Source organism: Cervus canadensis, chromosome 17 (assembly GCF_019320065.1).
Source record: "Cervus canadensis isolate Bull #8, Minnesota chromosome 17, ASM1932006v1, whole genome shotgun sequence".
Classification (NCBI taxonomy): domain Eukaryota; kingdom Metazoa; phylum Chordata; class Mammalia; order Artiodactyla; family Cervidae; genus Cervus; species Cervus canadensis.
The window spans coordinates 47,117,756-47,125,786 of NC_057402.1; the positions used below are offsets into that span (position 1 = coordinate 47,117,756).

The 8,031-nt window shown below is 43.8% G+C and overlaps 1 non-coding gene across 1 annotated transcript; it reads right to left on the bottom strand.

Annotated features, from left to right (window-relative positions):
* Positions 1-7,909: 7,909 nt before the first annotated feature.
* On the bottom strand, positions 7,910-7,982 carry TRNAR-UCG. The gene has a single exon. It is a non-coding gene; the product is annotated as a tRNA-Arg (tRNA).
* Between the last annotated feature and the right edge of the window lie 49 nt (positions 7,983-8,031).

The following is an 8,031-nucleotide window of genomic DNA, read 5'->3' on the forward strand; positions in this document are numbered from 1 at the left end:
AAGTGTTTCTGGGACAAAGCAGGGAATAAATAAATAAATAGCCATGCCAGTTCAAACTGAATGGCACATTACAGTCACCAAATATGTCCGTCATTTCCCCTGAAAGACAACAGACAGAATCTTCTCTCGAAACCCTGACAATTAAATGCCAAGGCAGGATGACCATTTCCTTCCAAAAGTGGGGTACTAGAGATGTTCCCCTACATGAGAAAACCTGCTCTCAGAGAGTCTTGTTCTCATTTTTCCCCCATTGAATGAATAACTTAAACCTTGTTTGTTACTGGGATGGGATGGGGTGTGTCCTCTTTTAATAGGCAAGTAAGACTGTCTCTACAAAAATTCTTGGTGCTTGGAATTTAGCCCAGTATGACCCAGAAATCGCATTATTGGGCATATATGCAGAGAAAATCATAATAAAAAAAACCCCCATATGCCCCCCAGTGTTCACTGCAGCACTATTTATGATAGTCAGGACATGAGGTGAAATGTTAGTTGCTCAGTCATGTCCAACTCTTGGCGACACCATGGACTGTATTCCGCCAAGCTCCTCTGTCCATGGGATTCTCCAGGCCAAAATACTGGAGTGGGTTGCCATGTCCTTCTCCAGATCTTCATGATCCACGTCTCCTGCACTGCGGGCAGATTCTTTACCATCTGAGCCACCAGGGAAGCTTTGCCAGGACATGGAAGCAACCTAAATGTCCATCAATGGAGGAATAGATAAAGATGTGGTTCATATATACAGTGGAATATTACTAAGCCACAAAAGGAGCAAAATTGGTTCATTTGCAGAGATGTGATAAACCTAGAGACTGTTATACAGAATGAAGTAAGTCAGAAAGAGAAAAACAAATATTGTATATTAAGGCATGTATGTGGAATCTAGAAAAATGGTACAGATGATCTTATTTGCAAAGCAGAAGTAGAGACACAGACATAGAGAACAAGTGTATGGATACTAAAAGGGAATGCAGGGTGGGCGGAATTAGGAGATTGGAATTGACATATATACAGTATTGATAGGATATAGAATATAGATGACTAATGAGAACCCTACTCGATGTTTGTGATGACCTAAATGAGAAGGAAATCCAAAAGAAGAGGGGATATATGTATATATATATATATATATATAACTGATTCACTTTGCTGTATAGTAGAAACTAACACCACTTTGTAAAGAAACTGTACTCCAGAAAACCAGCTTAAAAAAGTAAAAGAGTTCAATCCAACATACTCCTTAAAGGAAATGTCTCTGCAGGAGAGAAATACACATTTCTTTTAATCCCAGAGCTTATATTTTGAGCATAAAATCTTTAGAGACAAACAAATGGCAAGAAACCCATTTGCCTTCTCCGGTGGGCATGTGGAGTGGCCACTGCAGGTCTAGGCTCTGTGCTCCTCTCACCCTGCAGGGGACACGGCTCGCCAAGCCAGGCCAGGCTGGGATCTAACAGATTAGGATGTGGGATTCGCAATTTTGCAGCTGGCAAAACATGTCACAGGGCCTTCGCCAGGGCTCGGAGCCCATGGATATTTCAATCCTTCAGGAACTGAGGGTTCTGCCCTTCTCTGTCTGGAAGGACACATGGCACTGATGCCATGGCCCCCTGGATGGATCCTTGTGGGGATTTTTTTTCCCCCAGTGATTTGTAGAACTGTTACTTCCAGAAGTTGGCATTTGTTTAGTATGTGAAGTATGTGTAAGGATGCTAATGTCTGTCAGAGAAGGCAGTTCAGTTGCCTTTCTGGTGGTGTGCGCATGTGGATTGAGATGCTTGGAGCTGATTAATATTACCATTGTAAAAATGAAATCGTCTTGTTGACCCAGAACCTCCTCTTTATCTTAAACTAAGATATGTTAACTGTCTCCTTTCTGTATAGTGTTCATAATGTTTCATTCTTCTGATGGAAGAACTTACTTTTAGGCGTGGTTGTTTTTTTTTAAGGATTTTAAAAAATAATTTTATTTTTGTCTGCGCTGGATCTTTGTTGCTGTGAGGGCTACTCTCTAGTTGCAGTGCACAGGCTTCTCATCACAGTGGCTTTTCTTTTTCTTTTTTTTTTCACAGTGGCTTTTCTTGTTGCAGAGCACAGGCTCTAGAGCACAAGGGCTTCAGTAGTTGCAACGAGTAGGCTCAGTAGTTGTGGCTCCCAGACTCTAGACCACAGGCTCAGTAGTTGTGGCACATGGACCTAGTTGCACGTGGGATCTTCCCCAATCAGGGATTGAACCTGTGTCCCCTGCATTTCCAGGTGAGTTCTTTACCACTGAGCCACCAGGGAAGCCCTCAGTTCAGTTCAGTTGCTCAGTCATGTCCGACTCTTGGGGACCCCATGAACCACAGCACGCCAGGCCTCTCTGTCCATCACCAACTCCCGGAGTCCACCCAAACCCATATCCATTGAGTCAGTGATGCCATCCAACCATCTCATCCTGTGTCACCTCCTTCTCCTCCTGCCCTCAATCTTTCCCAGAATCAGGTTCTTTTCAAATGAGGCAGCTCTTCGCAGCAGGTGGCCAAAGTATTGGAGTTTCAGCTTCAACCTCAGTTCTTCCAATGAAAACTCAGGACTGATCTCCTTTAGAATGGACTGGTTGGATCTCCTTGCAGTCCAAGGGACTCTTGAGTCTTCTCCAACACCACAGTTCAAAAGCATCAATTCTTCGGTGCTCAGCTTTCTTTATAGTCCAACTCTTACATCCATACATGACTACTGGAAAAATCATAGCCTTGACTAGATGGACCTTTGTTGACAAAGTAATGTCTCTGCTTTTTAGTATGCTGTCTAGGTTGGTTATAACTTTCCTTCCAAGGAGTAAGCGTCTCTTAATTTCATGGCTGCAATCACCATCTGCAGTGATTTTGGAGCCCAGAAAAATAGTCAGCCACTGTTTCCACTGTTTCTCCATCTATTTGCCATGAATGCTCAAACTACCGCACAATTGCATTCATCTCACACGCTAGTAAAGTAATGCTCAAAATTCTCCAAGCCAGGCTTCAGCAATACATGAACTGTGAACTTTCAGATGTTCAAGCTGGTTTTAGAAAAGGCAGAGGAACCAGAGATCAAATTGCCAACATCCGCTGGATCATCGAAAAAGTAAGAGAGTTTCAGAAAAACATCTATTTCTGCTTTATTGACTATGCCAAAGCCTTTGACTGTGTGTATCACAATAAACTGTGGAAAATTCTTAAAGAGATGGGAATAACAGACCACCTGACCTGCCTCTTGAGAAACCTCAAGGTATGCAGGTCAGGAAGCAACACTTAGAACTGGACATGGAACAACAGACTGGTTCCAAATAGGAAAAGGAGTACGTCAAGGCTGTATATTGTCACCCTGCTTATTTAACTTATATGCAGAGTACATCATGAGAAATGCTGGGCTGGAGGAAGCACAAGCTAGAATCAAGATTACTGGGAGAAATATCAATAACTTCAGATATGCAGATGACAGTACCCTTATGGCAGAAAGTGAAGAAGAACTGAAGAGCCTCTTGATGAAAGTGAAAGAGGAGAGTGAAAAAGTTGGCTTAAAGTTCAACATTCAGACACCTAAGATCATGGCATCCAGTCCCATCACTTCATGGCAAATAGATGGGGAAGCCCTCAGGTGTGGGTTTTTGTAAATCAGTTGAATTTCTGGTGTTCGTTATTTTTAAATTTTATATGTTAAATTATAATTCAATGTATTTTTAATATATAAATTAGCTATTATATAGTCAATTATGTTGAAATTATACTTATGATGTGATAATTTTTGGCTTATGGTAGAAATAAATTGTTTTCCTTCTAGATACTTCTCTGTATCAGAGATAGCTCCAGGAGCATAAATTGTTGTGCAGCTAAGGTGAAATTAACAGCTGCATAGCACATTGCAAATGGAAGAATCTTGTGTATTGTCCTGGTGAAATTTACTTCAGTGAAATTTAGCTAAAGATATTTTTTAAAAAAAGCTCAATCATTTATTAAGCAAATGTTTAATGAGTGCTCAAGCCTGCTGGTCGCAACCCCTGAGCCCCAGTGCCACAACTAGAGAACCCATGTGCTGCAACGAAAGACCCGACATGATGCAACAAAACCCTGCAACTGAGGCCTGACGCAGCCAAATAAGTGATTATTGAAAAAAGTTACCCTTCTCAAATATGAAGCACATTTTGAAACTAGCCTATGCCTCTCATCCCGAGTTTTACACCCATGCCAGGGTGATCCCACAGAGACCTGGGACTCCGCAGGAGCTGACCCCAAACGAGCACTCCCCTTACCATGTGTTTTTGGTAGAAACAGCTCAAGAGAGATGGTTGCCTTCTGCCTTCTGAAGCCTGGTGGTGAAGGTCTTGTTATTTCAGGGATGGAGGCCCTGGAGGTGCTCATAATGCTGGTACAGCTTTTATGGAGGTGCTGATGTAAGAATAATCACACACTGTATTTTGTGAGTATTATACTCTGGGCCAGGCTCTGTTCTCAGTGCTTTACACGTAGGACTCATTTGACCCTCACAGTAACTGCGTGGTACTGATGCTATAACTGCCCCGTTTTATGGATGAGGAGGCTCATGAACTGCATAGTAAATAATATTTGGTTAAGACACCTCCCCTACCCACTGCTTCGTCCTGTTCCTCTTGTTCAGCTCCTTTGGGGGGTCCCACTGGTAAAGCACGAAGGAGGAAGTCTCATGAAAAAAATTGCTACATTCACATATAGTACACACTGCTGTATTTAAAACGAATAACCAACAAGGACCTACTGTATAGCACAGGGAAGGCTGCTCAATATTATGTAACAACCTAAAGGAGAAAATAATTTAAAAAAGAATAGACACATGTATATGTATAACTGAGTCATTTTGCTGTACGCCTGACTATCACATTGTTGATTAACTATATCCAATATAAAAGAAAAAGTAAAAAAAAAGACCTATATCACTCAGATATAAATGTAAAACATTTTTTAAAAAATAAACTCACATTTGCTTTCTGACAAATATCAGAAGGGCCGCTATTGCTGTGACCTGGGATCTTATGCCAGTTACTCTGGGGCGGGCCAGTAGCAAACCCAGGATCAGGATTGGCTTTCTGTCTTTTCAAACTCGCTTTCTCGCCTGTGGGGTGTTTAGTGGGCTCAAAGAAATGCCTGGTGGGTTGGGAATCATACAGTGCTTGGGTCCTAATCCAGGCCCTGCACTGACTGTATGATTTTTGGATAAGTGAGTCAACCTCATACTTATTACTGGAGACTTTTTTTCTCCTCTGGTTCTCTGAGATGACCTAGAGGGGTGGGATGGGGAGAAGGGAGGGAGGCTCAAGAGGGAGGAGATATATACATAATTATAACTGATTTGCATTGTTGTAGGGCAGAAACCAACACAACATTATAAAGCAATTTCCCTGCAATTGAAAAATAAATTTTTTTAAAAAGCAGAAAGATTGGGTATTAAAAAGAAAAAACAATGAACATCAACCATACCTTTCTATTCTAAGATTCAATTATTCCAACCCCAAATTATTACTTTAATATAATTAATATTAATATAACTATTATAGTAATATAATTGCTCTAATAAAATAGTTAACATTGAAATAAACTAGTATTGTGTGGGTGCATGCTAAGTTGTATCCAACTCTTTGCAACTCCACGGACTGTAGCCCACCAGGCTCCTCTGTTCATGGGATTCTCCAGGCAAGAATACTGGAGTGGGTTGCCATGCCCTTCTCCAGGGGATTTTCCCAATCCAGGGAACGAACCCAAGTCTCTTATGTCTCCTGTATTGGCAGGCGGGCTGTTTACCACTAGTACCACCTAGGAAGCCCCATAAATATAGCTAAAAGAAAAATCAAACAATAGTAGTATCTATGTGCAAGTGGTAAGGCACCTGCCCGTCAATGCCGGTCTGACATAAGAGACGTGAGTTTGATCCCTGTGTCTGGAAGATCTGCAGGAGGAGGGTCCAGTATTCTTGCCTGGAGAATCCCACGGACAGAGGAGCCTGGTGGGCTGCAGTCCATAGGGTCACACAGAGTCAGACACCACTGAAGCGACTTAGCACACGCACACCAATAGTACCAAAGGGGTCATTGGACAGGTTGGAGATGCTACTCTTAAAGCATTTAGCCTGGTTCATTTGGCAGTGGTAGCTTTTGTTAAAGATAGAACAGTGATAGTTTCTCTCTGAGGCAGAAACTGCTGAAACTGGGCTTGGCAAAGACAACACAAAAAGGTCATCAGGAAGGAAGCTCTCTAGAGGAACCGTGGTGGAGAAGGCAGTGGCAGGAGAGTCCCTTAGTCAGCAACAGTGACGCAGAGTTGCCCCAGCCTGCATCTCCAGCCTCAGCCTGTGTCTGGCCCACAACCTAGGAGCAGGGGTCCCCAGCTTTTAGGATTAATGGGTGTTCACCAAGTAATACAGTACAGCACGTCTCCCTGGGTTGAAATCTTGGGGAAGCTCTACCACTTACCTGCTATAGGGCTTTAGGCTCCCTACTTTACCTCTCTGGGCCTCAGTGTCCTCATCAGTAAAAGGGGATAATAACAGAATCTCCATCCTAGGGTTAATGCAAGGATTAATTCATTTAGATGCCACAACCTGACATCTAATATCTGCTAGTAGTTATTACCAAGCTCCAGCCAGATCCTGGAGCAGAGCATCCAATGAGACACAAGGTCAGTCTTCCTGGGTATTTAACAGCAGAGGAAGGGGGATATTAAAAAAAATAAAATCAGCTTCTGTTACACCTGAGATTCCTGCTTTGCAAGAAAGTACAGAGTGTTTGCGTCTGGGCAGGGGGTTCCTAATGAATTTGTCTCTTGCTGTGTAGGAGGAGAGGTCCAGGGAATTGTAGGGAAATGTATGTGGTTTCTCAGGTATTACTCCCTTGGACTGCAAGGAAATCAAACCAGTCAATCCTAAAGGAAATCAACCCTGAATATTCATTGGAAGAACTGATGCTGAAACTGAAGCTCCAATACTTTGGCCACCTGATGTGAAGAACTGACTCATTGGAAAAGTCCCCGATGCTGGGAAAGATTGAGGGCAGGAGAAGGGGACGATAGAGGATGAGGTGGTTGGGTGGTATCACTGACTCAAAAGACATGAGTTTGAGCAAGCTCCAGGAGTTGGTGATAGACAGGGAGGCCTGGCGTGCTGCAGTCCACAGGATCACAAAGAGTCAGACACGACCGAGCGACTGAACTGAACTGCGAGGCCTGAATTTTGTCCCTAATCAGCTGTGTGTCCTCAGGCCTATCTCAAACCTCTCCCAAGCCTCACTTTCTTCATCCACGCGGCCGAGCCTCCAGGATCCAACCCCCAGGCTCTCGCTGTCTGTGTGGACCTGATTCTCTGCGGCACTTTACAGTTTATCAGAGGCACCTGGAGCAACAGGCGGTGGAGGCAGACAGGAGACCGCGAAAATGGAAAGGTACCTCTGGTGGCTCCTCGGGCCGGCGGGGTGAGCCAGACGCGTTGGACGAGAGCTTAATACCCGGCAACAGATTCTGCTTCAAGGGGAGGCAGTATTTTTACTCATCAGAATTGACCAGGATGAAGAGAGGGAAAGGTCTTGCAGTCAAATGTGAATCTCTGTGATTCCCACGTATCAGTTGATTTAAAATCGGGGTTCCCGCAAAGGATGCTCCCGCTTCTCTACCAGTGTGGGGGTGTATGAGCGCTGATGGTACATTTTTAGAAATGGACCACCACTTCCGCCCACCTCCATGTAACTGTAGCAGGTAGAGGAGCAATTTCACAGGGACACTGCCGCATGGGATGTGGGTGCAGTTACTTCGTCAGATCTGGGTGTTCCCAGACGTGAACGAAGGGTGACAATTGGCAACAGCGTTTCCGTACGGTCCTGTTACTTAAGTTCCTAAGAAAGGATAAACCAAAAAAGCGACTCTCTCCCTTGCGACCGCGGCAGGACTCGAACCTGCAATCTTCTGATCCGAAGTCAGACGCCTTATCCATTAGGCCACGCGGCCGCCCGTTAGCTAGTGCTCTTTGGACAATCTGAAAAGTATTATTACCGCC